The sequence below is a fragment of the Peromyscus leucopus genome, unplaced genomic scaffold, assembly GCF_004664715.2.
Source record: "Peromyscus leucopus breed LL Stock unplaced genomic scaffold, UCI_PerLeu_2.1 scaffold_569, whole genome shotgun sequence".
In the NCBI taxonomy this organism is placed as follows: Eukaryota; Metazoa; Chordata; class Mammalia; order Rodentia; family Cricetidae; genus Peromyscus; species Peromyscus leucopus.
The window spans coordinates 121,126-142,961 of NW_023505474.1; the positions used below are offsets into that span (position 1 = coordinate 121,126).

Below are 21,836 nucleotides of genomic sequence, written 5' to 3' on the forward strand. Positions count from 1 at the left end.
TCTGAGGGCACTAGGCATGCCCATGGTGCACAGGCACACATGCAGGCAGAACACGCACACACATAGGATAAAATTAAAACTTAAAAAATTAAAAAAAAAACTGACTGAGTGAAAACACTTAAATATAGTGACCTTAAGGGGCCAACATTGAAATGGTTTTTCTTCCCAAGTCAGAAAGACTTATTTATTCATCCATTAATCCCATGAATTATGTGGCTGGTGATAGGGAGGTGAGTAACATACTTCCTAGCCTCAAAGAATTCAGTGTAATAACAGACACCGACTGAGATCATTTTAATGTGGTTTAAAAAACAGAAAAGTGCCTTATACTTTATGAGACTATTTGTATAACTGACAACATGACCACTTCATAGTACGGTGAAGGGGAGGTTTTATTACAGAGGAGAGAGAGCAGCCAGAGGCATTTGGAAGAGTCCAGGGAAGAAAGAGAAAGAAGTTGACCGGGCATGGCCAGAGAAGGAAGATTGGCAGAGGATAGAGGTTAGAGAAGACACAGTGAGAACAACAGGGTTGTGAGGAGAAGGAGTAGCTGGGTGAGGAAAGCCTGAGAGCTGGAGGGGGTTGAGGGAAGGGGAGGGAGAAGGGCTGGGATGCCAGCATGGACTTTGAAATGTGTAACAGGTACTAGTGATACATACCAGCATGCGCTTTAATATGCTAATTGGCACCACAGGTCGCCATGTGTCCTTTCCACCACAGGTGAGGAAATGACTCTTTTTTTTTTTTATTTTTGGTAAAGGGAACTGACTTCACAAGTTCCTAAGGAATGGTGGGTTTTTGTTTTTTGTTTTTTAAATCTAACTGCTAGAAATCCTCCTATTGTCCAGGTTGAGCTCATTTCTGGATATCTGGACTGCCCTTTGGAGTTTGGGGAATTGGGAGTTTCCTTTGGAGCTGACAGTATTTCTGTGTGCCTTCCCCGCCCTGCCCCCCTCCCGTTCCCCTCTCCCCCTCCCCTCAGAACTAGCTCAGTAGACCAGGCTGGCCTCATACATACTCACAGAGATCTGCCTGCCTCTGCCTCCAGAGCTCTGTGATTAAAGGAGTGTGCCACCGCTATGAAACAAGGACATTCAATCTAGTTAAAGGAGACAAGCAAATGGGGGAAACTGGCAGGGAAGTCTGACTGCAAGAGGCTACATTTAAATAGATTCGGTTTAATTTTTGTGTGTGATGTGTGTATGTGCGGCAGGGTCTCATATAGATAGCCTCAAACTCAATATCTAGTTCAGCTATGCTTGAAATTTGGAGCCTCTTACATTACCTCACAAAGTGCTGTTGAGATTATAGGCGGGTGTCACCACAGCCAGCAGAACACAGCTTCTTATATTTTGGTTGTGAGCCTAGCCTTTCACGGCTGAGCCATCTCTCCAGCCCAGAACACAGCTTCTTAATCATTGATTTTACCACTTTTATTTGAACAGACTTCGGCCACTTTTTGTGCCATTCACAACACATTCAACTTTCTGTCGGGAGCCATTCTTTTTCTTTTTCTTCTTTCTTTCTTTCTTTCTTCTTTCTTTCTTTTCTTTCTTTCTTTCTTTCTTTTCTTCTCTCTCTCTCTCTCTCTCTCTCTCTCTCTCTTCTCTCTCTCTCTTTCTTTCCTTTCTTTCTTTTTTTTTTTTGAGACAGGGTTTCTCTGTGTAGTTTTGATACTTGTCCTGGATCTCGCTCTGTAGACGAGGCTGGCCTTGAACTCACAGAGATCCGCCTGGCTCTGCCTCCGAGTGCTGGGATTAAAGGCGTGTGCCACCGCCTGCCGGGCTATTCTTAAAACTGCTTGCAGTAAGTAGCCAAGAACTCTCATCCATGAGAAGGTAATCTAATTCACCCAGATGGAAGCAGCCCAGTTGTGTCCCTTGGGCTCCGTGAACTCTCACCTTGGCTAGGCAGCGAGTATGCATCACTGTGCCTTTATTTTGGTGTCCCTGGTTGCTCACCCCACAGTGTCATTGGAGCATCAAAAGGGGTGCTCTCCAGTAGACAGATGAGACCATCCAGAGTCCCGGCCCTGGGGCAAGGGCTTGGGACCGTGTGCGGCGCAGAGAGGCCAGCGCGCCCACTTGGGCACCGTGGGCCAACTTGCACAGCCCACAGCCAGAGCAGCTAACCACCGCCCCAGCGCAGCGCAGGGCACTCCGCAGGTCGCAGCGGCGGGGGCGGAGCCAGAGCGCGGCAGGAAGGAGGCGTGACCAGCACGGCGCAGCCCACCCAGGGGCGCTCCGCCCCCTAGAGTGACGTCACGGCCAGCCAGCGGGCGCCATTTTGAAAGTGGAGTCGCCTGCCCCTGCCGCCGCGGCCGCCGTCGCTGTCGTAGCCGCCGCCGCCGCCGCCACCGCCGCCGCTGCTGCCGCCGCCGCGCCGCAGGAGAAGGAGCACGAGAGGGGACGCCCCGAGTGAAAGCCACCATCCTGCCGTCCGCTTTGCCCGGGCCGCTTCCCTTCCGCCCCGGTCCCCGTCCCCTCCCCCCTCAGGTGCCATCCGCCTCCATCCGCGCCCTCGATCCCCTCATCCCCAGGTGAGGGGCTGAGCCCGGCCGCGGAGACCCCGAGGAGCCCGGCAGGGCCATTCATTTGCAGCGCGACATGGCAGGTAAAGGAGAAAACGGCCCTCGGCCGGCTGACAGGGTGCCCGCTTCCTCTAGGCGCTCTCCGTCACCCCCTAGCGACCGTGGCGGCGGGGCCTTGGCCTGGGGCGCTGGCCGAGTGCGGGGCGGGCGGGCGGGCGGGCCTGGCACTTGGGCTGGCTGGGATGGTGGGGCCTGGAGGCTGGGCCCCGGGCCTGGCACCGCACGAACACGGGCACGGGTGGGGTGGGGGCGGGGGACTGCGTGGGTGGGGCGGGTGCCGGAGTGCAGATGGATCTCCCCTCTGCACCCTGCTCCCTCTGCACATACTCATTCCGCTCTTCCCGGTCTGCCGCCCGCCTTCCTGTAGAGACACACTCTGCCCTGATGGAAGGAAGAGCGCTTTGCAAGTTAAAATACAATGGAGTCATATGCCTCTCCCCCTCCCCGCCCCCCCCCCCCCCCAGCAATGCACACACATTATGGGTAGGTCAGGTTTTTTGAGGGTGTAACCCTGAATTTCGTGACGATGGTGCTCCCTTCCGTGACTTCTTACTCGTTGTCACTCACGGTGCTAGGCCTTTAATAGAAGTTGTTAAAGATTGGTGTGTGTTTGTGTGTGTGTTGGAGGGGGGAGGAACAGGTAATATAAACTTTGCATTTTGCACAGGATCATTTGTGCAGATGTCCTTTTCCCAGAAGGGTTTCTCGGAGTTAAATAGTTGTGGAGTTCAGTGATATAAATAGCCAGAGAGAGAGAGAGAGAGAGATTTCATAAAAGCTTGCGGGGGTGAAAAAGCACGGAGAAAACCCGATTGGGAATAATTTAGCAAGGAATAGGTAAAGGAAAAGCGAGGGTTAATGGCCTTTGAGGGTCAGTTATCTCTGTACATTTTGGTCTTGAATCCCTTCAGCTAGTAGAGTAATTCTAGATTGAGATTCGGTTTCTTTTCCAGAAATCCAGGAGTCGTCCTCCCTCCAGCCCCATTTCCTCCTCAGTTCTGGGCAGTGTCTGAGATTAAACCAATTTTCCTTGTCTTTTTCAATGTTTGCATAGATAACAGGACTTTTAAGAAGTTACGTTGGCTGGTTTACAGTTTGCTATACAAACAAGCAGCCCTTTGACCTTGCTGTGAAATGATGATTGGAACTGTCTTGTAGGAGATGAGAAATTAGCAGAGTTGCTCTTTCCGGCCCTCTGGGTTCTCTGGTTAGGTGAAGGGAGGCAGAAGCAGCCTTGGACTATCTTGTCCCAAGCATTCATCGCCACCCCTTTTCCTGTGTCTGCAGCCAGTGATTTGCTCCTAATGAATGCAGTTGGGTGTTGTGTTTGCTGTGTCCATGCTTCGGTGGTAGAGTTCACATGAATCATCCCTCCTCTCGGGCAGTAATGTTCCCGAAGTTTTCTCTTCGTTCTATATTTCATGGTAGTTTAGCCTTATAACTCTTCTGTAGGCCTTTTGTACATTTAAGAAACTAACTTTTGCTATTTACTTTTTTTTCCTGGTAGGTCTTACTTGAAAGGCTCTGACTGTCTTCAAGGGAAGGGGAAGTGGAAATGAGGCTTTGAATATCTGTACGATGATAATGATTGATAGACTGTATGCCTTTGAATATTTCATACCTGCAGTTTTGTTTTGAATGCTCTACCAAGTATTGGAGCCTCATTTGGTTCCAAATCCATGGACTTAGTGGTGGCTGTGTATGTGGGGAGTGTCATGCTAGTCTCAGATACCATCTCCATGTTTATGCGAGTAAACAGAACAGAACTCAGTTTTAATTGCTGTGTTTTCTTCTTCTAGGAGCTGGAGGAGGGAATGATATTCAGTGGTGTTTTTCTCAGGTGAAAGGAGCAGTCGATGATGATGTAGCAGAAGGTAAGAAAGTTTAACAGTGACAACCGATAGTGTCGTGGAAGTCTTGGGTACTGAAGAAACATGAACTAAACTGAGCCTATTACACTTGGAGAGTGTTTTGTGTATGTTGTCCAAAAGTGTAACAATAGGTTTAAAAATCACCTTTCTGAAAAAGTCTTTATCTTTTTATGTCTTGTTTATTTTTTTCATTGAGTTAATGAAGTAAATGGTGAGCAGTAAGTGCTCTGGAGGTTTGTGTAATAAGGTTTCCTTGTTATATAAATTCTACATGCAAATAACTGGACTTTGATGTTTGTGTTTTGTCGTTAGATAATTAAGTAGCAATAGATGCCAGCAACACTTAGCTCAGAAATGTTCCTACAGCATCCTTTACTCTATGGGGAGACTGAGATTCTTTTGAACTTAACTACTTTGGAATTATAGTGTTGGTTAACATGTTTGTTGAAAAAAATGCTGGCTCCAATTCACTTTATCTTGCAGGGATTCATGTGTGGTTAAGATAGATAAGATATAAATCACTTTTCTAGGGGACTTTTCGAGATAGAAAGCTTGCTGATTTATTTCAGAACTTCTCTGAAGTTTTGGAATGTGAAGGTCTTGCACTCATTTTGAGATGATCTTTTGTGGTAGAGACAGATAATCTCTAAAAGGATGGTTACATTATTTCTTAGCTCAGAAATTTTTTTTTTTTGAGCTGAGGATCGAACTCAGGGCCTTGGGCTTGCTAGGCAAGCGCTCTACCACTGAGCTAAATCCCCAACCCGCTCAGAAAAATTTAGTTTGTGGGATTGGGGCGCGCGCGTGTGTGTGTGCACACACACACACACACACACACACAACAATATTCCTGGCTGGCCTTGACGTCAGAGATCTTCCTGCCTCTGTCTGAAAATGTATGACCCTTTCTCTAGCTTGTACCTTTCCCTGTGAGGTTGTGGTTGTCCGTCTGTGTCTCTCCCCCCCCCCCCAATGTGCTGTCCTTGGAGTGCTGTTGTGAGGATTTTTTTTCAGGTGGTGGTAGGGCAAAGACTGTTGACTGGCCAGATGTTTGTGTGGTGACATTTGTCACCGATGTGTACTAAGTGTGGTGAGTCCTATAGAAAGTCACTGGTGTAATTATCATATTTTACAGACACTCCCACCATTGTTTTTTGGTGGTTCTCATCCCTTCTTCAGATGAGAAACCAGAAACTTGGAAGAATTAAAGAATTTGAGAGGGTGACTCAGTGATGGTCACAAAATCAGTGTGTGCTGGTTTTCTCTTGAACTCATTTAAAGAAATAAATACTGTGTTCAAGGGAGGAGTCAAGTATTACTGATTTTGTAACTCTATTACCTGTTGAGTAGCAGGCACTCAGATATTGGATCTTTAGTTCTGTGTTGTGTAATACTCACCACATTATGAAAGTACTCTGTACTTGGAAAACATTCCTTGGTTGCTTTCTGTTTATTCCCCTTATCAAAGGTCTCCTGAATACTGAGAACTGGGGTGTGTGGTGTCCAGAAACATAAGCTGTCTACCCTTAAGAAACTCAGTTTGCTTGTTAATCATGGGGCAGAAGACTTCACTCAATCAGAAATTGATTTTCTAAGCTGAACATCAATCACTTACCTGAAACAAGTGATAGCTTGTGATTGCACACACAAAATATATATGATGGATCAGTTTAGTTCTTGTTTGTTAGTGAAATAGCTTCACTTTGCTCTTGATTCATTAAATAGCTTTCTAGATTACATACTATAGTGACAACACATTCTTTTTTTTCTCTTCTTCTTCGAGACAGGGTTTCTCTGTGTAGCTTTGCGCCTTTCCTGGGACTCGCTTTGTAGACCAGGCTGGCCTCGAACTCACAGAGATCCGCCTGCCTCTGCCTCCCGAGTGCTGGGATTAAAGGTGTGCGCCTCTGCCGCCCGCCTGACAACACATTCTTAACATCTTAAAATGTCAGGACTTGGAGTGTGTGCTTCAGGAAGAACAGGACTTGTTCTAGTATCATGTCTTCATAAGTACATAGATAGCATTGTTTTCAAGTTATTTCTGCTTTGATTGGCAGATTCTTGGAAAACTGTAGTTTGTATATCTTTGTCTATTATGTTCATCAAGGGGAAGTTTTGCTTTTTTTTCTAATGTGGAATATGATTATTATGCATGGCCTATAGATATAGATTACAGTCTTTAAATGGTTGCCTCTAGCTCCACCTTTAGATTGCCTGCTTTCTTTTAAGGATCCTTTGTAATTTCTTTGCTGTCAGTGGCTTGCGATGTGTGACTGTCTCCTTGAAGCCAGCCGGCCAGCCGGCCGCGCCAGGGCATGCTGATGTACTTGTGTAATGCTTTCAGCTTCTGTGCCTGCCTTCCCATTTGTCCACTTTTGATCCAATCTGCTGTCTGCATTGTAGGTTTTTTGTTTTGGCTTGGTTTTTGGTTTTTCAAGATAGGGTTTCTCTTGAGATCAGGTTGTCCTGAAGCTACCTCCATAGACCAGGCTGGCCTTGAACTCAAAGAGCTCCACCTGCTTCCTCACCAGTGCTGAGATTAAAGGTGTGGCTGCCACGCCCTGCTGTAGTTAACTTCTTAAATAAGTCCCATTTTTCTTTCTGTGTTTTACTTCTGAGTTAATTTTAAACAATCCTGATTGTCATTATTCTCGGAATCTTTTTTTTTTTTTTTTTTTTTTTTTTTTGACAGGGTTTCTCTGTAGTTTTGGTGCCTATCCTAGATCTTGCTGTATAGAGCAGGCTGTCTCGAACTCACAGATCATAGAGATCCACCTGGCTTTGCCTCCCTGGAGTGCTGGGATTAAAGGCATGTGCCACCACCGCCCAGCTTTCTTGGAAATCTTTAGTGGATCATTGGATCTATTGGATTAAAAAGCTAAATTTCAGCTGGCCAAGTTTGACATTTATTCAATATGGTTCCTCTTAAGCTAATGAGGCCAACTGAACTGTACAATCAAACCCTATGCACTGTACTTGTGATTTTTGAGGGGGGGAGGTTGAACCAGAGCCTTGTGCATGCTAGGCAATTGCTGTTCACTCAGGTACATCTCCAGCTTGCTGATCCCATACTGGTATGTCTGATATCCTCCTATAATTGTTCTCTTATCAGAATCCTGCTCATCCTCAGTCACACCTATAACCTTTTAATTACCTCTTGTGGAAATCATTTTTAAAATCTCTTTTACAGCACTTTATTAAATAGATACTATATTTAGTGCCTTGAACCTCTACTGTTACACTGTAAGCCTAGTGCCAGACTGATCTTTGTTTCTCTGCAAATGTTCTGTGTAAACTGCTCTGCCTAGAACAGAGCCTGGCACACAGTAGGCATCGAATATCTTGAGTAAAAGTCAGTGTTACTGTTGCTAGGTTTTTGAAAGGGGAAGAAAAGAGGTAGAAGGTAGGATAGTTGGGGTGAACTTCTGGCACTCACATTTGATTTACTTGGCAGCCTTTTATTTCTAGTTTTGCAGCTTTTTAACAGGGAAAGCAGGAGCCCTTGCTCCAACATAAATGAGAGGTTAAAGCCCTTCTGGGTTCCTGTACTTAGACATAAAAATGGCAAGAACTAGATGAAGTGATTTCTGCTGTTTCTTATTTTCTGTTCTTGTAGTTCCCAAAGATGTTAGAAGGAGGTAGCCCCATATTATTACTACGGATATGTTTTACGGTGCTGACTCAGTAGGGGCCTTAATTAATAATAAGTTGTAACTGGACTGACTTCTCAAGGCTCAGGAGTTTTAAGTACAGAAACAAGCTTGACACTTGGCCACAGGCTCTTGCTGTGTTTGGTCCTAAATGGGGCCGAGGTAGAACAACATCCATGCTGCGATACTGTTCTGTCTACATGGGTCTGCAGGCATGCAGCTTTTGTGCTTTACCTTTTGGAACAGCTTCTTGTTTGAGAGGAAGTTGAAGCACTGAAATTTGTCTTCTGATTTTCTCCTAGCATGGAGTTCTCAGAGTCTCTAAGGTCACTGTAACACTATTGCACTTGAAGTCTTGGATTTTCCTGGACTGGTAACACCACTGTGGTGTGGGGCCCATCAGTTCACCCATGCTTTTGCTCCATTGTAAAAGACTTGTTGTAAACCCTGACTTAGTGTTAGTTTGATGTTTAAATGAACTTTATACCTACAAAAACAGAAAGAACACTGTCTTGCTTATGAGAATAGGCAGAGTTGTTGTTTTGTTGTTGAGACATGGTCTCACATGTAGCTCTGGCTGACCTGGAACTTGCTTGCTGGCCTTGAACTCACAGAGATCCACCTCTACCTACCTCTGTCATACCTGGCCTGTTTTTTCAGACTGGGTCTCTTGTGGCCTGGTACTCTTATGTGGTGTAACCTATGCAGGCATGGAGCTCAAGATCTCCCCGCCTCAGTGCTGGTATTGCTGGTATTACAGGTGTACATGAGTGTGCCCTTCTTGAGAGCCTTGTAAAGATTTATTGTCACTTCAGTGCTTAGAGCAAGTAAGGGATAATTAGAGTGTGAGGAAACTGTGAGATTGTTTTACTATTTTATGTGTGTATGTTTTGCCTGCACATACATCTTTGTACTATGTGTGTGCCTTTAACCTATGGAGGTCAGATGATCTAGACTTGCAGTTGCAGACAGTTGTGAGCTGCCATGTGGGTGCTGGTATTTGGACTGAGGTTCTCTGGAAGAGTAGCCATTGTTCTTTTCTCCTGAGACATCTCTATAGCCCAGAGAGTATATATGGTCTTTAAAATAGCTACTAAAGCTTTGTTGGCCAAAGTGAAGGCATGGTAAATGTTATGTGTGGAACCTCAAACTCTGTACAGCTGTGGATGGCCTTAAACTTCTGATCCTCTTGCTTCCACCTCCCAAGTACTGGGGTTATCGGCCAGTGTCACTGTGCTTGGGCTTTTAAAGAATTCTGTAGTTAGTGTAATGACTTTATGACATCTTCCTGTGTATGTAACATTGTACTTTGCTCTTATTTGCTCCCTTCACTATACACATTCTTTACTTGCCCTAGCAAAGTCTAAACAAACAGATTATAGAGAAAAATATGAACCTAGTAAGATCACAAAAAGAAGCTATTAATTAGCATAAAAGCAGCCTCTCTAAGCAGATGGGAGGGAGTTCTCATGAGGTCAGGGTGCCTTAAGCAGGTTGGTATATAGATAGGTGTCTGTTATTTTTTATTGACTTGGACTTTTTTTTTTTTTTGGTTTCTCTGTGTAGTTTTGGTGCCTGTCCTGGATCTCACTCTGTAGAACAGGCTGGCCTCGAACTCACAGAGATCCGCCTAGCTCTGCCTCCTGAGTGCTGGAATTAAAGGTGTGCTGCACCACCACCACCACCACCACCACCACCCGGCTGACATTTTCTTTCTCTTTCTTTCTTTCTTTCTTTCTTTCTTTCTTTCTTTCTTTCTTTCTTTCTTTCTTTCTTTCTTTCTTTCTTTCTTTCTTTCTTTCTTTCTTTCTTTCTTTTCTTTCTTTCTTTCCTTCCTTCCTCCCTCCCTCCCTCCCTCCCTCCCTCCCTCCCTCCCTCCCTCCCTCCCTCCCTCCTTCCCTCCTTCCCTCCACCTTTCACTTTGTAGACCAGGCTGGCCTGGAACTCACAGAGATCCGCCTGGCTCTGCCTCCCGCCACCACCGCCCGGCTCTATTTTGACTTTTAAAATGTAGTGTGTTATTTGGGGAAGGTGGCATGTGCATATAGGTTTGTTTGTTTTTGAATCCAGTGCTCTGCTAATGGCTTTAGGTGAAATGTAGTACTGGCCTCGCTCTCTGGTCTGTGATCCTGAGATCAAGTGTTAACTCTTCTTGTAAAATAATAGATACCCATAGGAAAATGATATATCTGTATTAATTTTGTATGCTTCCAACTCAGTTCTTTCTTGTAGATGAAGACTAAGCTGTTTCCATTATGAGCCCCATCTCTTTGCCCTCAGTGCCATGTGAGTGCCATGATGCTGTAGCACATGTGTGGTTCATTTGGGAGTCTGCTTGCATAGTTAGCACCATGTTCGTGTTTACTATTGAACCAGTGGGGCTCCATGCTATCACTTGCTTCATTTTTCCTAATTATTGACTGTCCGTTTTTTTTTGTGTGTGTGTATCTGTCTGCATCTTTTTGCCACTTAAAATGGGATTACACAGGTTCTGAGCTTTACAGAAAGTGTGTGGAGTAGTATGATGAGCTTGTACCACCCAATGCATCAACAGAGGGCCACAAGCTGTCCCTTTTTTTTAGGGTATCTCTGTTGCCCTGACTGTTCTGGAACTCACTCCGTAGACCACGCTGGCCTTGAACTCAGAGATCCTCCTGTCTCTTCAGAGTAGTGGAATTGAAGGTGTGCACCACTACTGCCCCACTCACTGTCCCATTTTTATGCTCGCACCACTTCATCTTTTCCCATCTATTGTTTTTAAAGTATGAATTTAACAAGATAGAAAACAGTAAAACAACAGGGATTCTCCCTCCTTCCATTCACTCTTTGAGACAGGATCTCATGTAGCTCAGGCTGGCCTCAAAACTCCTTATATAGCACTCCTAAACTCAAACTCCCAAACTCACTGAGTATCAGAGAATCCTTTGGAATTTGTGATCCTTTGGCTTCAACCTCACAAATGGTAGGATGTCAGGAGTGCACTACTACACCCTGTTTTATTTAATTTTTTTAATATGATTTTCACTTTATATTTTTGCTGATTTGCATATTTGACAGTCTTAAGTTTTGTGTTATAAGAAATTATTTTAGGATAGGATTTTGGTACATAAAACTTGATTTTATGAAACCTGAATTAAAATGCATTGTATCTTTTCAGTTCTTTGCTTCCTGTTTTGGTAGGGTTTAGACTTGTGAACTGGTTCTTGGAAAATACTTCTTAAATGGAAATGGTCTAAATATGTTACCAAATAAGGACATAAAACTCTGGAGAAATAACCAGTCTTTAGGGTATACCAAATCATGTTTTAAAAATCTATTCTGTATGGTTAATGGTAGACTTTAATACAGTCTCTGTTCCTTATAGTAGTATATGTGTTTAAGTTTAGGCATGAAGGTAAGTTAGAAAAAAATGGTAGAAGCTTGTTTTGCAGGCTTTTAAAGCATTGATTGACCCATGGGCCATATTCTAAAACTAATAGCAATGGTCTTATTTAGTATTCTTTCTTTGACATGGGATACCTTTCAGCACTAGCTTTGCTACTGACGGATCGAGTCAATTCATGGCAAGGGCTGTCACTCAATGTATGTAAATTTGCCCAGTAAATAACCTTAATGGCAGTCTGTAGTATCAGACAATTTCTTGGTTATATTTTAAGGTAGTAAGTTTTTTTTTTTTTAAATACGTTTAGTGATAAAAACCTGTAAGAAATAATGATTATTAAAAGTGAGTTATCTGGCATTTGTCTCAAGTTTTGAAAATAAATTGGAAATTAAACATTATTTAATACTCTAATAGTAATTTTATAATCAATTTAAAATCAGTGAAGTCCTTGGGAATTGTGGAATAAGTTAAATTGTGAGAGATGAAAGATTGCTTGAATGAGTAGACAGGTTGCCTTATTTGCTGATGTGTGCTTGCCTGGTTCATCTTCAGGGTTGGTTAGTTGTAAGAAGAAAGATGACTGTGTAAGTTAGCTCTTTATGGGGAAATTGGAATATTGAAGATAGGTATTTGGCTAGTATTTTCAGTTGTGTTGTTTCCCTTGTCTTACCTGAGGTGAAGATAGAAATTATAATTAAGTCATTAAGGAGTTCCAAGTTGCTTCCTTAATAGAAGGAAATAAATAAAAACCTGGACACAGATTAGAGTTTTCTGTCTGGGCCAAGTGTGTAGAAGAGTTGTCTGGCTGTTACGTAATGACAGCTGCTAGCATTATTGAGCATTTATAGAATACACACTTTCATGTGGTGTGCTTTTTGTTTCATCTTATTGTTTATTTTTAAGATTGCATTTATGTATATATTGTGTGATGATGACCCACATGGTGGGAGATAGAGAACTTGGGATCAGTCAGTGTTCTGCTAATGTAAGTCCTTGGGGATTGAACACACATCATCCGTCAGAAGAGTCTTAACCACTGAGACATCTCACTGGTCTATCTTACTTTTTTGTATGTGGAGATGCTTTCTTACTCTATTGCACAGACTGGCCCAGAACTCACAGCAGTCTGCTTCCTGCCTCAACCTCCCAAAGTGCTGAGATGACTGGCCTGAATCGCTACTCCTAGACCATTGCTTTGTGTGTATTTGTTCACTAATCTCCATAAACCCTGTGAAGTAAGCAGACCTTGTTGAGAAGGTTAATGTATTAACTGTAATCTTGTGCAAGTGGAGCCACTAAGATGCTTATCTTGCCTTCATTTTCCTAATGCAATTTGATTTCAAATGCTGATCTCCAACCTGAGCTCTGTGGCTCTACCTGTAATCACAGCTTTCTGGAGGCTGAGGCAAGAGGACCATGAGTTTGAGGCCAGTGTGGGATATAGAGCAAGATACTGTTTCTCTTATTTTAATTCAGATAAAGGTATTTTGCAGTGTTTTTGTTTGTTTTGTTTAATTTTTGTTTAGCCAAGATAGAGGTGGACTTTGAAGTCCATTCTTGGGCGTCTACCTCCCAAGTACTAGGATTACATGCCACCATGACAACTGGTCTTTTTGCTTTATGTTTACAATATGCTTTATTTTAGGGGAAGCTAGTTCCGGTAATGGAACCTAGAACTGAGGACCTTGCATGTACGAGGCGAGCATTCTACTGCCCGTATTTTTTTTTTTTTTCCTATGGGTTGCGGTCTGATTGTTCTTTATTTTATGTCTAGAATCCACTTATGAGTGAGTAGGTATTTTGTTTTAATATTATTTCTGTTTGGAGATTTACTGATTTTTCTGCCAATGCCATTTTGAAACTGAGATATGAACTATATATAGATGGGTTAGAATGCTTTGTGATGCTTTTAATGTTTTGCAATTTTGCATTGTGTGTGTTTATACAAAGGCATTTTGCTTGTCAGAGTTTATAACCACTGAAAATAATTGTCACTTAGTCCCTTTGTTCTCAGTATATGATCTGGCAACCTGTGAACTCACTGAAATGTTTATGAATTCAAAGTTTTTTCATAATGATAGATACTACAATGAATTTGCCTTTTACACTGTGTTGCCATTTATAGCAATGGTGAGAAAGCCACATGGGTCAGCCCACAGGCATATTAATTGGTGCAATGGCACCGCATTGCTAATGGTCACAGTAATCCTCGAAAACACACACTAGCCGGTGAGAACAGTCCTCCTCCTTTTATTATTATTGAGACAGGGTCTCTTTATGTAGTCTTGGCTGTACTTGAAGTCTTGGCTGTACTTGAACTCACAGACCACAGAAGTCCACCTACCTCTGCCTCCCAGGTGCTAGGAGTAAAGGTGTGCACCACTATGCTAAGATAGAACTGACCAGTTCTACTTGAATACTCTTGACAGAGTAGTAACTACTGATACTTTGGCTTGAATACCTTTACCTCTCCCTCGCCCCTCCCCTCCCCTCTTCCCTCCCCTCCCCTCTTCCCTCCCCTCTCCCTCTCCCCTCCTTTCTTTATGAGACTGGTCATGAACTCGATCCTCTTGCCTCAAACTACCAAATATTGATATTACAGATATGTGCCACCACACCTTGTTTATGACATGCAGGGGATTGAACCCAGGGCTTCAAGCATGCTAGGCAGGCACTCTGCCAGCAGAGCCACATCCTCGGCCCTGTAGTCTCTCCATAACATCTTTGATACTATGTAGAGCTTATTACCACAAGAAAATACTTTAAAATGTAAAGCTTTTTTGGTCTCAGATACTGTCCTGTCCATAGAATATGCCTAGCATTTGCTTAGTCTCTGAAGGTGGAATATGTATAGTGTCTGAGTATATGCAGGAGCCTGCGCCTGTATGCCTAGAGGCCAGATGTTTTTTTTTCCTTTCTCATTCACTCTATACCTTGTTTTTTTTTTATCACTTATTTATTTTCTTATTTAGAGATAGGTCTTAACAATGTAATCCTGGCTGGCCTGGAACTCTAATTCAGGTCAGGTTGGCCTGCTAAGCAAGAGATCTGCCGGCCTCTTGTTGTCTTCCAAAAGATGGGCTTAAAGGTGTTCAAAACCAAGCCAGTCTCCACCTTACCTTTGGGACAGGGTCTCTCACTGAATTTGGAGCTTACTGTTTGACTACACATTTAAAACTGTCATGGGGCTAGGCTTAAACTCAGTACAAGTGCCTAGCAAACCTTAAGACCCAGTTTCACTCTCCAATACTGAACTTCTATAGATCAGGTTGGCCTCCAGTTCTTGATCCTCCTGTTTTTATACCTCTAAATTCTGGGATTACAGGCATGGACTTCCATTCCCAGATCATTATGGCATCTTCATTCATATGTGTATCATTAAACTTGATTGTCATTCTAAATTAAGACTTTAAAAATACTTGCTGTTATATTTATGAGTGTTTTGCATGCACAGCAAGACTATGTGTTGGTGCCTGTGGAGGTGAAAACAGGTTGTCAGATGCCCTGAAATTGGAGTTAGGGACAGTTGTGAGCTGCCATGTGGGTGCTGGGAACCTCTGCAAGAAGAGTTGAGTGCTCTTAATAGTTGGACTGTCATTCTAGCCCCTACTTGGTCAGTTTCTAAAGCATTGTTGAAAATGCTAAAATGTGTATACTTCTTGGGTGGCTGAGAATAAAGCTACATAAATTCATGCGACCCAGTAATATGATAGTCCTAAGTTTTTTGTATTTTGTTTTGTTTTCTTCTAGCTGAGGAGGCTAGAGAGATATTCTCAGGAGTTAAGAGCATTTGTTCTTGCAGAGGACCAGGGTTCAGTTCTCAGTACCCATGTGACTCACAACCATCTATAACTCAAATTTCAGGGGATCCAATGCCCTTATTTGACCTCCTTGTGCAGCAGCACACATGTGGTGCACATGTACAAAACAATAATACATGAAAGAAAATAAATCTTTTTAAAAACAATTTTTTTTCTTTTGTGATTTACTTATTTATTTTTTGGTTTTTCGAGACAGGGTTTCTCTGTAGTTTTGCACCTTTCCTGGAACTCACTCTAGCCCAGGCTGGCCTCGAACTCACAGAGATCCTCCTGCCTCTGCCTCCCGAGTGCTGGGATTAAAGGCGTGCGCCACCACTGCCCAGCCGTGATTTATTTAATTTTGAGGCAGCATGTTGAGAAGTAGAAGCAGAGGCAGGAGGATCTCATTAGGTTTGAGGTCAGCTTTCATAATGAGACCCTGACACAAAAAAATTGAAACAAAAGGAAAACAATCCCCTTTCTTCCATGTCATTTTGAGCACAGGTTGGTGGACTCAGGATCCTCTTCCCTTATCATGGAGAGTGCTGGAAATATAGGCATGTGTCACTTTGCCTAAGAAGAAAAATAATTTCCTAATTTATTTTTAATTTATTCTTCCCTCGTATATATTACATCCTGATTGAACTTTCCCCTCCCTTCACTCCTCCCAGCCCTCCAACCCCCCCTCCCCCATCTACTTCTGGTTCCCTTCAGAAAAGAGCAGGCCTCCTAGGGATGTCAACCCAACATGGCATACAAGTTACAATACTAGACACATACCTACATATCAAGGCTGGACAAGGCAACCTAGCAGGAGAAAAAGGGTTCCAAGAGCTGGCAAAAGAGTGTGAGACACCCCCACTCCCACTCTTAGGAGTCCCACAAGAACACTAAGCTGCACAACCATAACATATATACAGAGGACCTAGCTCAGACCCATACAGGGTCTGTGATTGTCACTTCAGTCTCTGTGAGTCATGTTCTCCTATAAGAATAAAATAGAACTAGCAAAGTGGGTTGATTAGTAAAGACTCTTATCACCAAGCCTGAAGACGTGAGTTCAATCCCTGGGACCCAGTAGAGGGAGAGAATAGATTCTTGAAGGTTGTCGTTTTACTGCCATTCATCTGTGGCACACAAGTGCCTCTGTGTGTGTGTGTGTGTGTGTGTGTGTGTGTGTGTGTGTGTGTGTGTAGTTTTTGGATAGGAAGAAAGGAAGGCAGTGATAGGGAACAAACACTTGGCCTTACTAGTCCAAGGAATGCCTAGTGTAGGCACGTGCTGAGCAATTAGGAAGTTCAGTTGCAGTTCCATCAGCAACATTAACAGACTACCATCAAACAGAACAATCTTCTAGTGGTTTGTTGTTTGTTAAGATTTTGTTTTTCATTTTATGAGTACTTTGTTTGCATGTTTGTCTTCTACCATGTGCCAGAAGAGGATGTCTGGTCTCTTGGAAGTGGAGTTACAGATAATTGTGCACCACTATGTGGGTGCTAGGACTTGAAACCTGGTCATTTGGAAGAGTCTACTGGGTCTTCTTTTTAGCTTCATAATAGGAGAATCTTAAGTCTTTCTACTCCTCAAATCAAGGTCACTTGGTTTTTTGACAATTTGGAGCTCATGGGGTGGTCAGGAAATGCTCTGATGAAATGAACATTGCTTGCTTTGGGTGGGTTAGGAGATGGGGAAAGCCAGGCCGAGAATGTTGGTTTATCACAGTTGAGGTTAGGCAGTGGAGTGAGTGGTCCTTTGGCGTTTGAGTAATTTAAAATTGTTTAGTAATGAAAGTTCATCTTCTTTTTCTTCTTTTCTCAGTCTCCTCTAGTGTTTGTTCTTTCCTGTCATGTATTCTCCATACCTCTGGCAGGAGTAATGGAATCGGGTGAGGATGGCGCCCACTTAGAACAGGCTAGGGTCAGTTGCTCACAGCAGCGGTTGAATGTGGGGAGTTGGGAGCACCTGAAGGCATGGTATTGACCCCACTTGTTTCAGCTTTAAAAAGCCTTGCCTGTAACTTCCCTTGCTACTCAAGAGAATAGTGTAAATGGCAAACGTTCTCTTTTCTTTCAGATGTTTTGTGCATATCTCAGGTCTTTTCTAGAACTTGCCTAGACAGGTGAATGTAGTCAATTTCCTTAGGAAATTCTATAGGTGTTTGAAGAGAGTGGAAAACAAATTATATTGCCAGTGAGTTAGCCTTCTTGCTTGCACGCTCCCTTCCTCCCTTCCTATTTAGAGCATGTTGATTTTTCTAGAGTCTTTAGCTTTATGTGGGTGTGCTGGGTAGGATCTTGGTAAGATTCAGCCTTTGATTCCTCATCTAGGTCAAGGATTGTGCAATTCTAACATTGCAGGGAGACTGCATTGTGATAGACAAGATGGCTCAGGGTGTTTTTTTTTTTTTTTAAGGGAAGGGGGCTCAAGTACGGAAATAACTCTTTACTTTGTTCCTGAGTGGATTCATTATGCCAAAAATTGTTCCATAAATAAATATTGCCAGGGAGCTCTGTGCTAGATGTTAAACACAAAATAAAAACATAAACAGACTTGGGGTGGGAGCTTTGTACTGGTCTTAGAAGAGCAGTGAGCATTAGATTGTGTATCCATTTCTAGATTAAACTCAAGTTTAGTTGAGGCTGGATCTTGCTGTTTGTTTTAGTTAAGTTTGCTTATGCTAGATTCTAGATTGTCTCCCAATGTTATGAGAATGAACTTAAGAAATAAAATCTTCTCTTCAGCCCTTTAATCTTACTTATCCTTTCACAATTTCATGAAGATAGATGAAGTATTTTTCCCATTATCTTCTCATCCCATTCTGTTCAATCCTTCCTTCCCAGGGAGTCCAGCTTTTTATTTTCATGTCTTTTTGTTTGTTTTTGTGACTCATTGAGTTTATAATTGGGGTTGCTTTTATGATCAGACATTGTTTGTTTAGTTAAGACTAAAGTGGTGGCGTCTCATGCCTTAAGTCCCAGTACTTGGGAGGCAGAGTCAGACCGATCTCTGAGTTCGAGGCCAGCCTGGTCTCCAAAGAGAGTTCCAGGACAACCAGATCTACACAGAGAAAACCCTGTCTGAAAAAACCAAAAAAAAAAAAGGAAAGACAGAATATCCCTATAGCACAGTATAGCCCAGAACTCACTAGCCCAGGTTGTCCTGGACCTTTTGACAGTCTTCCTTTCTCAGCCTCTTAGGTCCTAGAATTACAAGTGTAAGCCACAATGCCTGGCCTACATGCCTACTCTTTTATTTACATCTTGATGATTTTCTGTTACTTGTTCATTGGGAACCTTTTCTATCTCTGGTTTCTTTCTCAGATCATCTAAATTTAGATTTCGTTTGGTTGGTTTTCTTGGTGTACATAGTCTAGATGAACAATTTGGTTTTGACCTATCCTTCTCTGGAATGTCCTCAGACTTTTAAAGTGTTTGCTTCTGTTGTTTTCATATTTGTAAAGTATGTGTCATAATAGCTCTTTTTCACAATCAATCATCGTATTTTATCAAATAAAATAAGTACTTTTGACATTTTAAATTCATAGCAATCTTCCCTCGCTTACAGGCTATAATATTATTTCATGCATACTCAGACATTGGATTATTCTACCCACAAATACTTCATTCAGCAGGAACTACTGCTAATGGACTCTCATCCTATTAGCAGATTTAAGTTCAAAGTCAAATTCCTGATTGTTTCACATAATAAAAATATTTTTTTAATTAGGATTTAATAACATTCACACAACTATCCGAATCAGGAAGCAAACACCAAAGGAATTAATAGTCCTTACTAAAAATTGTTCTACATTCTCCCAAAATGTAGAACAGAAAAAGGGGAAGTGGGAGGAGGGGTCAGATCAGTACAGAGTCCCAACAGCCATGTCCAAGGGTCTCCAGAAAGAACAAATGGGCGAGAAAGGAGAAAAGAGATTACCTGACAGGATGAGAAGGTCCAGTGTGTACCACCATCTCAATAAATTACACAGAATAACATCCCCTCAGAAAGGAAGACATGAGCAATAGGATAGCACCGAGACCCTCTGCTCCTCAACTGCATAGCAGCAGCACGCAGACAGAAGCAGTATCCTCCAGAAGCTGAGCCTGGCTGCGCACCATGCTGACCTGGAAAAGCTAGCCAGGCGTGTCCAATCTGTAGCCCTCGGGGTGCAGTGGTTGTGAACGGGGGCTCCACCACAGACTGAGGTTTCTGTTGTGTGTTGTTGTCAAGTGGACTTTGTAGATGGCAACAGTTCTATTCCCTTTTCCCAGATCTCTAGATTTGTGTCAAGTTGACACAGCTCAACCAGCACAGCTGCATAGGAATTCATTATTCTCTGCTCTTCTTCCTACTTTTCCAGATAGTTGAAGTGCTCTTTAACACAAAAGTTAATAAAACGGCAGTTTATACTGACTCAGTTAGATCCAGCTCTACGTGGTTCTTCCTTTACCTTCCTAGTCTGTATTTATATCTTTCTCTCTATTATATAGAAATGCCTAGTCAGCTCTGTGCTGTCTTTTGTTAGAGTGTAAACAGAATCTGAATCTTTAATAACGTGAAACCAATGAAGTAGCCTGTATTTACTTTTTTTTTATGTGACGTAACAATCTTGGAGTAAAATGCATATAAGGTTTTGTTGTTTTTTTTTTTTGTTTGTTTTTCGAGACAGGGTTTCTCTGTGTAGCTTTGCGCCATTCCTGGAACTCACTTGGTAGCCCAGGCTGGCCTCGAACTCACAGAGATCCGCCTGCCTCTGCCTCCCGAGTGCTGGGATTAAAGGCGTGCGCCACCACCGCCCGGCTTGTTTTTGTTTTTTGGACAGGGTTTTACTGTGTAGCTCTGGCTGTCCTGGAACTTGCTTATGTAGACCAGGCTGGCCTCATAGACACCCACCTGCCTCCGCCTTCCAAGTGCTGGGATTGAAGACATGAGCTCCTATGCCTGGCTGTCTTCCTGTTCTTTTTAACAGTGTTGAAGTAGTCTGCTTCCTTGCACAAGCTCTTTCCCAAGTACTTAGTTTCTTTTTGTGCTGTTGTGAATGGAGTTGTTTTAATTTCCTTTTCCGGTTGTTCATTGTCAGACTGTAGTAACTAACATGCCAGATTTTTGTGTATTGATTTTGTATTCTTTAACTTCATGGAGCAGCACTGTTGCTGCTTAAGTGGGGTGTTAAAATACTTGAGAATCCTCTTTTAACCCTGGGGTTCTGGAGAGATGAAGCTAATTTCTTGGGCACTGTACTGTACAGGATAGCTGCTTGTGGAGTAGATCCTATGCAGCCATGTGATAGCTCTGTTCCAGCTTACTGTCTTTGTATTAGCATCCTCCTTAATGCTGTTTCCTAAATACCCACCGTCAGGAGACAAAGAATAGGCCATACGTTTTGTGCCTGTTGCCACTTGACCGGCTGACTTTCATACCCCCTCCCCCCACCTTCCTTTTGTTTGAAAAAGGGTCTCACTGTGGCTCTGGCTGTCCTGGAACTCACTCTGTAGACCAGGTTGGCCTTGAACTTACAGAAATCCACCTGCCTTTGCCTATGGAGTGCCAGGATCAAAGGTGTGCACTACCATACTTTGCCTCACCTTCCCTTCTTAATCTCCACTCTCAGAAGGTAGAATGTATATCTAAATTAGCTTTAGGATACTGAGGCCTGAGGTAGAGGCCTCAGTACTACAGGGAAGCTTTTCATTTATTAAACCCTAATTATTTTGTTTTGTGAACTAGAATACTATCGGAATGTAAGTTTGTCTCTGATTAAGTATTTGCACATTGTATAGCACTAGGAATCCCCATCACTGAGCATATTATTGCAAGGACTTATGTTCAGCAGTGGATGATTTATGTATCCTGCTGAGCAGTTATGTCTCTAGTTCCTTTTATGACTGTGGGTACACTGTTGAAGTGTGACTGAACTTACTGAGTTGTAACTCACAATTTTAGAATTCACTTTATGGGGACTAGAATGATGGCTCAGTGGTTACCCTGGACCGGCATTGGATCCCCACCCAGTATCAGTAGTTCAGCATTCAACAATCTGTAACTCCAGTCCCAGGGATCTGGTGCCCTCTTCTGGCCTCTGAGGGAACTGTATGCATGAGGTGTACAGACATACATGCAGGCAAAACACTCACACACACTATTATCATCATCATCATTTTTTTTTATCGGTACAGGGTTTTACTGTGTAGTCCTGGCTCACAATTATTTTTTTAATTAAAAAGAAACAATAAAACTCAGCACTCGCCGGGCGGTGGTGGCGCACGCCTTTAATCCCAGCACTCGGGAGGCAGAAGCAGGCGGATCTCTGTGAGTTCGAGGCCAGCCTGGGCTACCAAGTGAGCTCCAGGAAAGGCGCAAAGCTACGCAGAGAAACCCTGTCTCGAAAAACCAAAAAAAAAAAAAAAAAAAAAGAAGAAAACTCAGCACTCAAGAGGCCTAGACAGGATTGCTGCAAAGTTCAAGGCTACTGTTGGTTATATGGAAAGATAATGAGTACTAGGCCAGCCAGGGATACATTGTAAAACTCTGTCTTAGGAAAAA

At 43.0% G+C, this 21,836-nt stretch overlaps 1 pseudogene; it reads left to right on the forward strand.

Moving 5' to 3' along the window:
• The first annotated feature begins 2,596 nt into the window (after positions 1-2,596).
• LOC114702706 overlaps positions 2,597-21,836 on the forward strand; it is a 63,674-nt pseudogene continuing 44,434 nt past the window's right edge.